Genomic DNA, 13,526 nt, shown 5'->3' on the forward strand with positions numbered 1-13,526 from the left:
GTTAATTGCATTGTTTTCCCCGGGTGCGCTCCGAGGTGCGCAACATCGGCGCGCACCAAGGAGGGCTCCGAAGTGTGCTCCAAGGTGCGCACGATGGCGTGCACCTCTGGTGCGCACGATTCGGAGCTCGGTTTGACCGGGGTGCGCACACCTTGGCTGGGTTGCGCACCTTTTGTGCGCTCCAAGGTGCGCACGAAGTCGGAGCTCGGTTTGCCCCGGGTGCGCACCTTCGCCAGGGTGCGCACCTTGATGCGCACGCCTTGGCTGGGCTGCGCACCTTGGTGGGCGCCATGGTGCGCACCTTTCGTGCGCTCCAAGGTGCGCACGAAGTCGGAGCTCGGTTTGCCCCGGGTGCGCACCTTGGTGGGCGCCATGGTGCACTCCGAGGTGCCCAAGATTGGTGCGCACCAAGGAGCGCTCCGAAGTGCGCTCCAAGGTGCGCGCGAAGTCGAAAGTTGGGTTAATTGTCCGGTTTGCCTCGGGTGCGCACCTTGCGTGCACCTTCGCCAGGGTGGGCGCCTTGGTGCGCACACCTTGGCTGGGCTGCGCACACCTTGGCACCCGCGTTTCCTTCATTTTAAATTTTTTTTTTTTACAATCTCTCAAGTGGGAAATTCTATAATCTCAACTTTTTTTGCCTTTTCAGGAAACTTTTGAATGGAGCGCATCATTGGTGCGCTCCGAAGTGTGCTCCAAAGCTCTCTCCAGCTGCGTGCACCTGCCCCGGCCGCGCACCCGGCCCCGCCCAGCTTCGCTCACCTGTCCCGGGCGTCTGGTGCGGAACCTTAGAGTAAGAAACATCACCGTGCACCTTGGCCAACGTGCGCGACTCGACCGAGCGCGCACTGGCCGAGGTGCACACCGATTTCACCTGGGTGCGCGCGCAGCACCTCGGGCGCACCGGGGTGCGCGCACAACGCCCGGGTTGCACCGTGGCCTGTGTGCTCGGGGCGCCTCGGGTGCGCGCTCGGTGTCGCCCCCGCGCGCGCGGTAGTGCGGGCAGCGCACCCCGGCCCGGCCCGGCCCCGACGAGAACGCAAACGGGCAAAAGGTTTATTCAAATAGCATTGCGACGCCCGGCGAAAAACTAAAAAAGGGTGCAACACCGGGACTTCCCGGGAGGTCACCCATCCCAGTACTACTCCGGCCCAAGCGCGCTTAACTGCGGAGTTCTGATGGGATCCGGTGCACTAACGCTGGTATGATCGCACCCGTTATGAGCTTGTCGCAGTGTGTACTTAGCAAACCGCGACCCACGTGCGAATCCACCCCGGCCACCCACCCCCGTCGAGGTGCACACCCTCCCTCGCGAAGTGCGCCCCGTTCGCCAAGTGTGAGCCCTGCCCGGGTGCGCGCACCTTGCTAGGGCGTCGGGTGTGCACCCGGCCCGGCCTACGTGCGTGCACCTGGAGGGGGCGTCGTGTGCGTGCAGTGTCCCGTCTGCAACGCGGTGCCCACACACCACCTCGGGCGCAACGACCTGCGCTCACATGTGGGCCGAGTGCACCTTGGTGCATGTTCGGGGCGCCTCGGGTGCACGCTCGATCTTGCCCTGGTGCACCAAGGCGCTCGGTTTGCCCCGGGTGCGCACTTGGTGCAAGGTGGGCACCCAAAATAGGGATCAAGCACCAAAACACAAGTTTCGGGATGCAAAATGGGACCCAAGGACCACAAATGCGTTCCAAGACCCATGATGGGTCCACGAGAACAAAAATGTGTTCCGAGACTTAATAAACAAATATTGGGTTTTAGGAGAAGAAACATGCTCTGATGCCCAAAACGAGAATCGACCCCGAAAAGGCCACAGGCCAAAAGTGGGATGCGAGACAAAAAAAAATGGGACCCGAGGACCAAAATTGGGTTCCCAGGTCGAAGACAGGGCAACCGGACAAGAAACGACCTCTAAGGCTCGAAATGAGTCCCGACGACTAAAACTTGACAAGAAGCACCCATCAGGCACCCAACTCGACACCCATGGGATGCCGACCCACCCGGGCTTCCACCTAGCACACCTTGGCACCCACCCACCCTCGCACCCAACCTCGCACCCAACTTAGCACCTTTGAACCCACATTGGCACTCACCCTGACCCTGGCACCTTGGAACCCACATTGGCACTCACCTTGACCCTGGCACCCACCTTTGCACTCACCTTGGGACCCACCCTGGCTCCCACCTCGGCACCCACCCAGACACCCACCTTGGTTCCTTGGCACCCACCTTGGATCCTTGGCACCCACCCCGACACCCACCTTGGCACGCAACTTGGCTACTTGCCACCCACCTTGGCTCCTTGACGCCCACCCCGACAACCACCCCGTGACCTACCCTGGCTAGGGTTGGTGCACACCCACCCTGGTGCCCACCTTGGCACCCACCCTATGACCCACCTTGGCACGCACCTTAGTACCCACCCCGTTACCCACCCTAGGACCCACCCCGTGACCCACCTTGGCCAGGGTGGGTGCACCCACCCTGGTGCCCACCTTGGCACCCACCCATCCTAGCACCCAGCCTGTGACCGGGCTTGGAACCCAACCTTGCACCCGCACCCGTCTTGGCCAGTGTGGGTGCGCACCCATCCTGGCACCCACGTTGTGACACACCCTTTAACCCACGCACCCTAGCACCCACGTTGGCACCCACCTTGGAACCCAACCTAGCAACTTGGCACCCACCCCGTGACCCACCTTGGCATCCACCATAGCAGTCGCCGACTTGGCACCCACCTCGGCACCCACCTTGACACTTGTGGACCCACCTTGCCACTCACCCTAGCATCGACCCATCCTAGCACCCACCCTGGCACCTTTGCACCCTAGCACTCACCCATCCTAGCACCTAACCTGTGACCCACCTTGACACTCACCCTCGCACCCACCTTGGAACCCAACCTAGCACCCACCCACCCTGACACCAACCCTAGCACCTACCCACCCTTGCACCCACCCTGTGACCCATCTTGGCACCCACCCATCCTACCACTCAACCTATCACCCACCTTCTCACCCACCTTGGCATCCACCTTAGCACCCACCCACACTGGCACCTTGGCACCCACCTCGGGCAAGGTGGGTGCACACCCACCCTGGCACCCAATTTAGAACCCACCGAGCATGTTACCCACCTTGGCACCCACATTGCAGCCCACCCTAGTACCCACCCTATGACCCACATTGGCATCCACACCCTAGCACCCAGGCACCTCGACACCCGCCTTGACACCCACCCTAGCACTGAACCTGTGACCCACCTTGGAACTCACCCTAGAACCCACCCACCCTGTGAACCACCTTGGCATCCACCTTAGCACCCACCCACCTTGGCACCCACTCTAGCACTCACCCATCCTAACACCCAACTTGTTACCCACCTTGGCACCCGCCCTCGCGTCCACCTTGAAACCCACCCTAGCACCCACCCACGCAGGAGCCCACCTTGGCACCCAACCTAACACCCACGCATCCTGGCACCCAACTTGTGACCCACCTTGGAACCCACCCTAGTACCCACCTTTGAACCCACTATATCACCAACCCACCTTGGCACCCACCCTATGACCCTCTTTGGAATCCACCCTAGCACGCACCCACCCTGGCACCCACCATGGAGCGCACCCTAGCACCCACCCACCTCGGCACGCACCTCAACACCCACCTTGGTGTGCGCACTGCGCCAACCTCTCAAAGACCCTATGTGGTGCGCTCCAAAGTGTACACCTTTGGTGCGCTCCAAGGTGCGCACCTTTGGTGCACACCGAGGTGCACACCAAAGTGTGCACCGAGGTGAGCACCAAAGTGCACTCCAGGGTGCACACCAAGGCGTGCACCTTTGGTGCGGTCAATGCAAACGAATTCGGAAGTTGGGGTCGATGTCCTAATCGCTGCTGCAGACTACACGTATGAGAATCGGACAAATAGCTTTATATAGGGGAGGTGTTGCGTTTGATGGGTCGACTCCCCTGGTTGTGTGCACTGCACCAACTTCAAAGACCCTGTCTTGTTTAAGAAGTCAAAAGTTGGGGTGGATGTCCTAATCATTGCTGCAGTCTACGCATGTATGAGAATCAGACAAATAGCTTATATAGGGGAGGTGTTGCATTCGGTGGGTTGACTCCCCTGGTTGTGCGCACTGCGCCAACCTCAAAGACCCCGCATAGCAGAAGAAGTCGGAAGTCGGATTTTGGTGAGCACCAAGGCGTGCACCTTTGGTGCGGTCAACGCAGACGAATTCAGAAGTTGGGGTGGATGTCCTAATCGTTGTTGCAGGCTACACATGTATGAGAATCAGACAAATAGCTTATATAGGGGAGGTGTTGGGTTTGATGGGTCAACTCCCTTGGTTGTGCGCATTACGCCAACCTCAAAGACCTTGTTTTCGTTAAGAAGTCAAAAGTTGGGGTCAATGTCCTAATGGCTCCTGCAGGCTACACATGTATGAGAATCGGACAAATAGCTTATATAGGGGAGGTGTTGGGTTTGATGGGTCGACTCCCCTGGTTGTGCGCATTACGTCAACCTCAAAGACCTTGTTTTCGTTAAGAAGTCAAAAGTTGGGGTCGATGTCCTAATTGCTCCTGTAGACTACACATGTATGAGAATCAGACAAATAGCTTATATAGGGGAGGTGTTGGGTTTGATGGGTTGACTCCCCTAGTTGTTCGCATTACACCAACCTCAAAGACCTTGTTTTCGTTTAGAAGCCGAAAGTTGGGGTCGATGTCCTAATTGCTCCTGCAGGCTACGCATGTATGAGAATCAGACAAATAGCTTATATAGGGGAGGTGTTGGGTTTGATGGGTCGACTCCCCTGGTTGTGCGCATTGCGCCAACCTCAAAGACCCTGCATTGCGGATGAAGTCGAAAGTCAGAGTTTGGTGTGCTACAAGGTGTGGTCGAAGGTGCTCACCTAGGTGTGCACCTTTGGAGCACAGGAAAAGTGCCCTCCAAAAGTGCGCACCTTTGGAGTGCACAAAAGTGCCCTCCAAAAGTGCGCACCTTTGGAGCGCAGAAAAGTGCCCTCCAAAAAGTGCCCTCCAAAAGTGCGCACCTTTGGAGCGCAGAAAAGTGCCCTCCAAAAAGTGCCCTCCAAAAGTGCGCACCTTTGGAGCGCAGAAAAGTGCCCTCCAAAAAGTGCCCTCCAAAAGTGCGCACCTTTGGAGCGCAGAAAAGTGCCCTCCAAAAGTGCGCACCTTTGGAGCGCAGAAAAGTGCCCTCCAAAAAGTGCCCTCCAAAAGTGCGCACCTTTGGAGCGCAGAAAAGTGCCCTCCAAAAAGTGCCCTCCAAAAGTGCGCACCTTTGGAGCGCAGAAAAGTGCCCTCCAAAAAGTGCCCTCCAAAAGTGCGCACCTTTGGAGCGCAGAAAAGTGCCCTCCAAAAAGTGCCCTCCAAAAGTGCGCACCTTTGGAGCGCAGAAAAGTGCCCTCCAAAAAGTGCCCTCCAAAAGTGCGCACCTTTGGAGCGCAGAAAAGTGCCCTCCAAAAGTGCGCACCTTTGGAGCGCACAAAAGTGCCCTCCAAAAGTGCGCACTTTTGGTGCGCACCAAGGCGCTGGTTCGGTCGTTGCAGGCGAGTTCGGAAGTTGGGGTCGATGTCCTGAGCGGAGGTGCAAACTACACAGGTGTCGGAATCGGACAAATAGCTTATATAGGGGAGGTGTATGCTTCGATGGGTCGACTCCCCAGGTTGAGCGCACCGCGCCAACCTCAAAGACCCTACGGTATGGATGAAGTCGGAAGTTGGGTCCGATGACCAATTCGATTAGTAGGTATGCTCATGAGGTCGGAATTTGGGTCCGATGACCTGCCATGTGCAGGAAGGCGAATGTTGACACTGTGCGTTGCAAGGTGCACACCAAGGCGCTGGTGCGGTCTTTTTAGTCGAGTTCGGAAGTTGGGGTCGATGTCCTGATCGGAGGTGCAAGCTACACAGGTGTGGGAATCGGACAAATAGCTTATATAGGGGAGGTGTATGCTTCGTTGGGTCGACTCCCCGGGTTGAGCGCACCGCGCCAACCTCAAAGACCCTACGGTATGGATGAAGTCGGAAGTTGGGTCCGATGACCGATTCGATATGTAGGCATACTCGCGAGGTCGGAATTTGGGTCCGATGACCTGCCACGTGCAGGAAGGCGAATGTTGGCACTGTGCGTTGCAAGGTGCGCACCAAGGCGCTGGTTCGGTCGTTGGAGGCGAGTTCGGAAGTTGGGGTCGATGTCTTGATCGGAGGTGCAAACTACACAGGTGTGGGAATCGGACAAATAGCTTATATAGGGGAGGTGTATGCTTCGTTGGGTCGACTCCCCGGGTTGAGCGCACCGCGCCAACCTCAAAGACCCTACGGTATGGATGAAGTCGGAAGTTGGGTCCGATGACCGATTCGATATGTAGGCATACTCGCGAGGTCGGAATTTGGGTCCGATGACCTGCCATGTGCAGGAAGGCGAATGTTGGGACTGTGCGTCGCAAGGTGCGCACCAAGGCGCTGGTGCCGTCGTTGCAGTCGAGTTCGGAAGTTGGGGTCGATGTCCTGGTCAGAGGTGCAAACTACACAGGTGTGGGAATCGGACAAATAGCTTATATAGGGGAGGTGTATGCTTCGATGGGTCGACTCCCTGGGTTGAGCGCACCGCGCCAACCTCAAAGACCCTACAGTATGGATGAAGTCGGAAGTTGGGTCCGATGACCGATTCGATACGTAGGCATATTGGCGAGGTCTGAATTTGTGTCCGATGACCTGCCATGCGCAGGAAGGCGGAATTTGGGTCCGATGACCGAGTTGATGGCGTGCCATGCGCAGAAAGGCGGAATTTGGGTCCGATGACCGAGTTGATGTTGATGGCCCGCCATGCACAGGAAGGCGGAATTTGGGTCCGATGACCGATTTGAAGGCGTGCCATACGCAAAAAGGCGGAGTTTGGGTCCGATGACCGAGTTGATATTGATGGCCCGCCATGCGCAGGAAGGCGGAATTTGGGTCCGATGACCTGACATACGCATGGAGTCCGACTCGGGGGCCGATGTTCGATTCGATGACTTGCATTGTGGGTAAAGTCGGAAGTTGTGGTCTTTGACCCGATTCGATGACCAGACTTCGGCTGCTTGAGAATCGGACAAATAACTTATATAGGGGAGGTAGTGTTCTCGAGCATCCTCCCCCCGTGCCCGTTTATGTCGATTGATGCTGGTGCTCGACTGGTTGGAGCGCTCGGATGCAAAAATCTTGCACCAGGATTTATCGATTGTGATGGACACGGCAAGTCTCCTGATTGCTATGCAGGAGCTCATCGTGAATCTCTATGCGGCCTTGGTATGGACTCGACCTGCGGAATGGTTCGGCAATGGTAGTCGCTCCAACACGTCCTTGCAATGGCCACAGAGGTGATTCGACTAGAGCTCCAGTCTAGCTTTTGGGTTGCTTGGCGGACTGGTATAGCCGCGATCGAGTTCCGGCCATGAACGTTTTAGATAGCTCTTGGGCTTTCTGGGACGGAAGTCGGAAGTTTGGGCTGTTGTCCGATTTGATGACCATTCTTCGGATGTGTGAGAATCGGACAAATAACTTATATAGGGGACTGTGTTGTCTCACGCAGCCCCCTCCGTGCCCCTCTATCTCGACCGATGTTGGTGCTTGAAAGGGTTGGGATCGCTCGGATTTATAAACGTGCACCACCATTTGTCGAGTGTGAGGGACGCGGCAGGTCTCCTAAATGCTATGCGGGCGCTCTCTGAGAATCTCTATCCGGCCTCGACACAGACTAGTCTTGCTGAATGGTTTGGCACTGGTAGTCGATCCAACACGTCGTTGTTGTGGCCGCCTAGGCGATTCGATTCGAGCCCCCGTCTAGCTTTTGGGTTGCTTGGCGGATTTTGCCCTATCCGCAAGTGAGCTCGGTCCCTAAACGTTCGAGAAACCCGATTGCTATGCGCCGACTCTCTTTCTTGCGAGCCTCCATCTAGCTTTTGGGTCTCTACGGAACGGAAGTCGGAATCTGGGACCGTTGTTTGATTCGACGAGGCAGACTACGGTTGTGCGAGAATCGGACAAATAACTTATATAGGGGAGGTGTTGACTGGAGCATTCTCCCCCGTGCCCCTCTAACTCGACCAATGCTGGCGCTCGAACGGTGGTAGCGCTCGGATTTTCATTGAGCGCCAGCATTGGTCGATTTAGAGGGGCATGCGAGATTCCCGAATGCTATGCGAGGGCTCTAACGGAAATGTCTATTGGTTTCGGTATGGATGCAATTGCGAGTGGTTCGGCAAAGGTAGTCGTTCCGATGCGTCCATGTCGTGGCCAAATCGATAATTCGATTTGAGCCCTCGTATAGCATTTGGGTCTCTCGATGTGATTCCGCATTCCAGTCCCTTTGGGCACTGCTTGAGCCGCATCCCAGGGGGTTCCCTTCCCAATAATCTGCCTCGCAACCCGATTGCTATGCGGTGAGGCTCCTCGGCCGCCTCGGAACTATCTGTGTATCAGACGCATCGCGGGATAAGGGGTTGGCAACGGTAGTCGCCCCAAGCGCGTCCGATGCTTGGACCATTCCGAGGCGGCCCTGAAGCCTCTTCCGTCTAGCCGTTGGGTCCTTCTCGCCGCATCCCTCGCCTCGCACCCCGATTGCTATGCGGTGAGGCTCCTCGGCCGCCTCGGAACTATCTGTGTATCGGACGCGTCGCGGGATAAGGGGTTGTCACTGGTAGTCGCCCCAAGCGCGTCCGATGCTTGGACCATTCCGAGGCGGCCCTGAAGCCTCTTCCGTCTAGCCGTTGGGTCCTTCTCGCCGCATCCCTCGCCTCGCACCCCGATTGCTATGCGGTGAGGCTCCTCGGCCGCCTCGGAACTATCTGTGTATCGGACGCGTCGCGGGATAAGGGGTTGTCATTGGTAGTCGCCCCAAGCGCGTCCGATGCTTGGACCATTCCGAGGCGGCCCTGAAGCCTCTTCCGTCTAGCCGTTGGGTCCTTCTCGCCGCATCCCTCGCCTCGCACCCCGATTGCTATGCGGTGAGGCTCCTCGGCCGCCTCGGAACTATCTGTGTATCGGACGCGTCGCGGGATAAGGGGTTGTCACTGGTAGTCGCCCCAAGCGCGTCCGATGCTTGGACCATTCCGAGGCGGCCCTGAAGCCTCTTCCGTCTAGCCGTTGGGTCCTTCTCGCCGCATCCCTCGCCTCGCACCCCGATTGCTATGCGGTGAGGCTCCTCGGCCGCCTCGGAACTATCTGTGTATCGGACGCGTCGCGGGATAAGGGGTTGTCACTGGTAGTCGCCCCAAGCGCGTTCGATGCTTGGACCATTCCGAGGCGGCCCTGAAGCCTCTTCCGTCTAGCCGTTGGGTCCTTCTCGCCGCATCCCTCGCCTCGCACCCCGATTGCTATGCGGTGAGGCTCCTCGGCCGCCTTGGAACTATCTGTGTATCGGACGCGTCGCGGGATAAGGGGTTGTCACTGGTAGTCGCCCCAAGCGCGTCCGATGCTTAGACCATTCCGAGGCGGACCCGAAGCCTCTTCCGTCTAGCCGTTGGGTCCTTCTCGCCGCATCCTTCGCCTCGCACCCCGATTGCTATGCGGTGAGGCTCCTCGGCCGCCTCGGAACTATCTGTGTATCGGACGCGTCGCGGGATAAGGGGTTGTCACTGGTAGTCGCCCCAAGCGCGTCCGATGCTTGGACCATTCCGAGGCGGACCCGAAGCCTCTTCCGTCTAGCCGTTGGGTCCTTCTCGCCGCATCCCTCGCCTCGCACCCCGATTGCTATGCGGTGAGGCTCCTCGGCCGCCTTGGAACTATCTGTGTATCGGACGCGTCGCGGGATAAGGGGTTGTCACTGGTAGTCGCCCCAAGCGCGTCCGATGCTTGGACCATTCCGAGGCGGACCCGAAGCCTCTTCCGTCTAGCCGTTGGGTCCTTCTCGCCGCATCCCTCGCCTCGCACCCCGATTGCTATGCGGTGAGGCTCCTCGGCCGCCTTGGAACTATCTGTGTATCGGACGCGTCGCGGGATAAGGGGTTGTCACTGGTAGTCGCCCCAAGCGCGTCCGATGCTTGGACCATTCCGAGGCGGACCCGAAGCCTCTTCCGTCTAGCCGTTGGGTCCTTCTCGCCGCATCCCTCGCCTCGCACCCCGATTGCTATGCGGTGAGGCTCCTCGGCCGCCTTGGAACTATCTGTGTATCGGACGCGTCGCGGGATAAGGGGTTGTCACTGGTAGTCGCCCCAAGCGCGTCCGATGCTTGGACCATTCCGAGGCGGCCCCGAAGCCTCTTCCGTGTAGCCGTTGGGTCCTTCTCGCCGCATCCCTCGCCTCGCACCCCGATTGCTATGCGGTGAGGCTCCTCGGCCGCCTTGGAACTATCTGTGTATCGGACGCGTCGCGGGATAAGGGGTTGTCACTGGTAGTCGCCCCAAGCGCGTCCGATGCTTGGACCATTCCGAGGCGGCCCCGAAGCCTCTTCCGTGTAGCCGTTGGGTCCTTCTCGCCGCATCCCTCGCCTCGCACCCCGATTGCTATGCGGTGAGGCTCCTCGGCCGCCTTGGAACTATCTGTGTATCGGACGCGTCGCGGGATAAGGGGTTGTCACTGGTAGTCGCCCCAAGCGCGTCCGATGCTTGGACCATTCCGAGGCGGACCTGAAGCCTCTTCCCTCTAGCCGTTGGGGCTTTCTCGCCGCATCCCTCGCCTCGCACCCTGATTGCTATGCTGTGAGGCTCCTCGGCCGCCTTGGAACTATCTGTGTATCGGACGCATCGCGGGATAAGGGGTTGGCAGTGGTAGTCGCCCCAAGCGCATCCGATGCTTGGACCATTCCGAGGCGGCCCTGCAGCCTCTTCCGTCTAGCCGTTGGGGCCATCTCGCCGCATCCCCCACCTCGCACCACGATTGCTATGCGGTGAGGCTCCTTGGCCGCCTCGGAACTATCTGTGTATCGGACGCATCGCGGGATAAGGGGTTGTCACTGGTAGTCGCCCCAAGCGCGTCCGATGCTTGGACTATTCCGAGGCGGCCCTGCAGCCTCTTCCGTCTAGCCGTTGGGGCCATCTCGCTGCATCCCCCACCTCCTCGGCCGCCTCGGAACTATCTGTGTATCGAACGCATCGCGGGATAAGGGGTTGGCAGAGGTAGTCGCCCCAAGCGCGTCCGATGCTTGGACTATTCCGAGGCAGCCCTGCAGCCTCTTCCGTCTAGCCTTTGGGGCCATCTCGCCGCATCCCTCGCCTCGCACCCCGATTGCTATGCGGTGAGGCTCCTCGGCCGCCTGGGAACTATCTTCGTATCGGACGCATCGCGGGATAAGGGGTTGTCACTGGTAGTCGCCCCAAGCGCGTCCGATGCTTGGACTATTCCGAGGCGGCCCTGTGGCCTCTTCCGTCTAGCCGTTGGGGCCATCTCGCCGCATCCCCCACCTCGCACCCCGATTGCTATGCGGTGAGGCTCTTCGGCCGCCTTGGAACTATCTTCGTATCGGACGCATTGCGGGATAAGGGGTTGTCACTGGTAGTGGCCCCAAGCGCGTCCGATGCTTGGACTATTCCGAGGCGGCCCTGCAGCCTCTTCCGTCTAGCCGTTGGGGCCATCTCGCCGCATCCCCCACCTCGCACCCCGATTGCTATGCGGTGAGGCTCCTCGGCCGCCTTGGAACTATCTTCGTATCGGACGCATCGCGGGATAAGGGGTTGTCACTGGTAGTCGCCCCAAGCGCGTCCGATGCTTGGACTATTCCGACGCGGCCCTGTGGCCTCTTCCGTCTAGCCGTTGGGGCCATCTCGCCGCATCCCCCACCTCGCACCCCGATTGCTATGCGGTGAGGCTCCTCGGCCGCCTTGGAACCATCTTCGTATCGGACGCATCGCGGGATAGGGGGCTGTCACTGGTAGTCGCCCCAAGCGTGTCCGATGCTTGGACCATTCCTAGGCGGCCCTGAAGCCTCTTCCGTCTAGCCGTTGGGGCCTTCCCGCCCCATCCCTCGCCTCGCACCCCCGATTGCTATGCGGTGAGGCTCCTCGGCCGCCTTGGAACCATCTGTGTATCGGACGCATCGCGGGATAAGGGGTTGGCACTGGCAGTCGCCCCAAGCGCGTCCGATGCTTGGACCATTCCGAGGTGGCCCTGAAGCCTCTTCCGTCTAGCCGTTGGGGCCTTCCCGCCCCATCCCTCGCCTCGCACCCCGATTGATATGCGGTGAGGCTCCTCGGCCGCCTTGGAACTATCTGTGTATCGGACGCATCGCGGGATAAGGGGTTGGCACTGGTAGTCGTCCCAATCGCATCCGATGCTTGGACCATTCCGAGGCGGCCCTGCAGCCTCTTCCGTTTAGCCGTCGGGGCCTTCCCGCCGCATCCCTCGCCTCGCATCCCGATTCCTATGCGGTGAGTCTTCTCGGCCGCCGCGGAACTATACCTGTTATTGCTACTGCATCCTTCGGCTGGTAACCTCCTCTGCCGCCTTGGAACGTTCTCTTTGTCGGACGCGTCGCGGGATAAGGGGTTGGCACTGGTAGTCGCCCCAAGCGCGCCCGATGCATAGACCGCTCCGAGTCGACCTTGCTTTCAGCCTCTCACATGCATAGACCTCTCTGAGTCGACCCTGCAGCCTCTCACGTTTAGCCTTTGGAATCTCGCCTCACAACATGATTGCTATCCTTGATGCATCCCTTGCCTCGAGCCCTGATTGCTTTCTTGGCTGCATCCCTCCTCTCCTCACAGCCCGGTTGTCATCACTGCTTCATCCGTCGCTTCATGCATTCTGGCTGCTGGGCCCTTCCCACCGCACACCTCGATTGCTATCTCTTCTGCATCACACACCCCGATTGCTATCTCTGCTACATCCCTCGGCTCTCACTTCTGCATCCTTCGCCTCACACCTCGATTGCTATCAATGCTGCATCCGTAACCTCACACCCCGATTGCTATGCGGGGAGGCTCCTTGGCCGCCTTGGAAATTTCTGTGTGTCGGACGCACCGCGGGATAAGGGGTTGGCACTGGTAGTCGCCCCAAGTGCGCCCGATTCTTAGACCGCTTCGAGGTGACCTCGTAGCCTCTTTCGTCCAGGCTTCCTGCCTTCAACGCCCTTTTTACACCTCGATTGCTATGCGCGGGCTCGTTGGCGTCTATCACCTCTCTGCGAAGAGTGGCACGATGATTGTTGGGGTAAATCGTAGCAGTCCGATCTCTGGCCTTGGGCCATTGTGAGGGCTGATCGATTTCCTGTGCGCATCTCGTGTTCGCCCAGTAACAGACTCGACGACTTGTAATCGGTCTTGTTCCCGATTGTTCCTGGAGGTAGTCTTCGGAACTCTTGGATTTGACCTGTCACTCGAACTGTCCTCTTCCGAGGATGCTTGTGTGTGTGTGCTTGTGCCATTTCCTTGGCGGTATTAACGAGATATTAAAGAGCGGAGTGAGCGCCTCGCCCAGCTATGTTTGGGGCTCTCACTCCCTTACCCGGTGTGCGACCGCTTTGCACGTAGGTTGCGGAGCATCGCGACTCTTTCGATGTTTGGCGGTTGTCTTCCGGTGATGCGTTGGTCCCGAAG

The 13,526-nt window shown here is 58.8% G+C and overlaps 1 non-coding gene across 1 annotated transcript; it reads right to left on the reverse strand.

The window, feature by feature from the left end:
• Positions 1-1,094: 1,094 nt before the first annotated feature.
• LOC131864704 (5S ribosomal RNA) lies at positions 1,095-1,213 on the reverse strand. Its single transcript, XR_009363468.1, has one exon. It is a non-coding gene; the product is annotated as a 5S ribosomal RNA (ribosomal RNA).
• Between the last annotated feature and the right edge of the window lie 12,313 nt (positions 1,214-13,526).

Source organism: Cryptomeria japonica, unplaced genomic scaffold, assembly GCF_030272615.1.
Source record: "Cryptomeria japonica unplaced genomic scaffold, Sugi_1.0 HiC_scaffold_90, whole genome shotgun sequence".
In the NCBI taxonomy this organism is placed as follows: domain Eukaryota; kingdom Viridiplantae; phylum Streptophyta; class Pinopsida; order Cupressales; family Cupressaceae; genus Cryptomeria; species Cryptomeria japonica.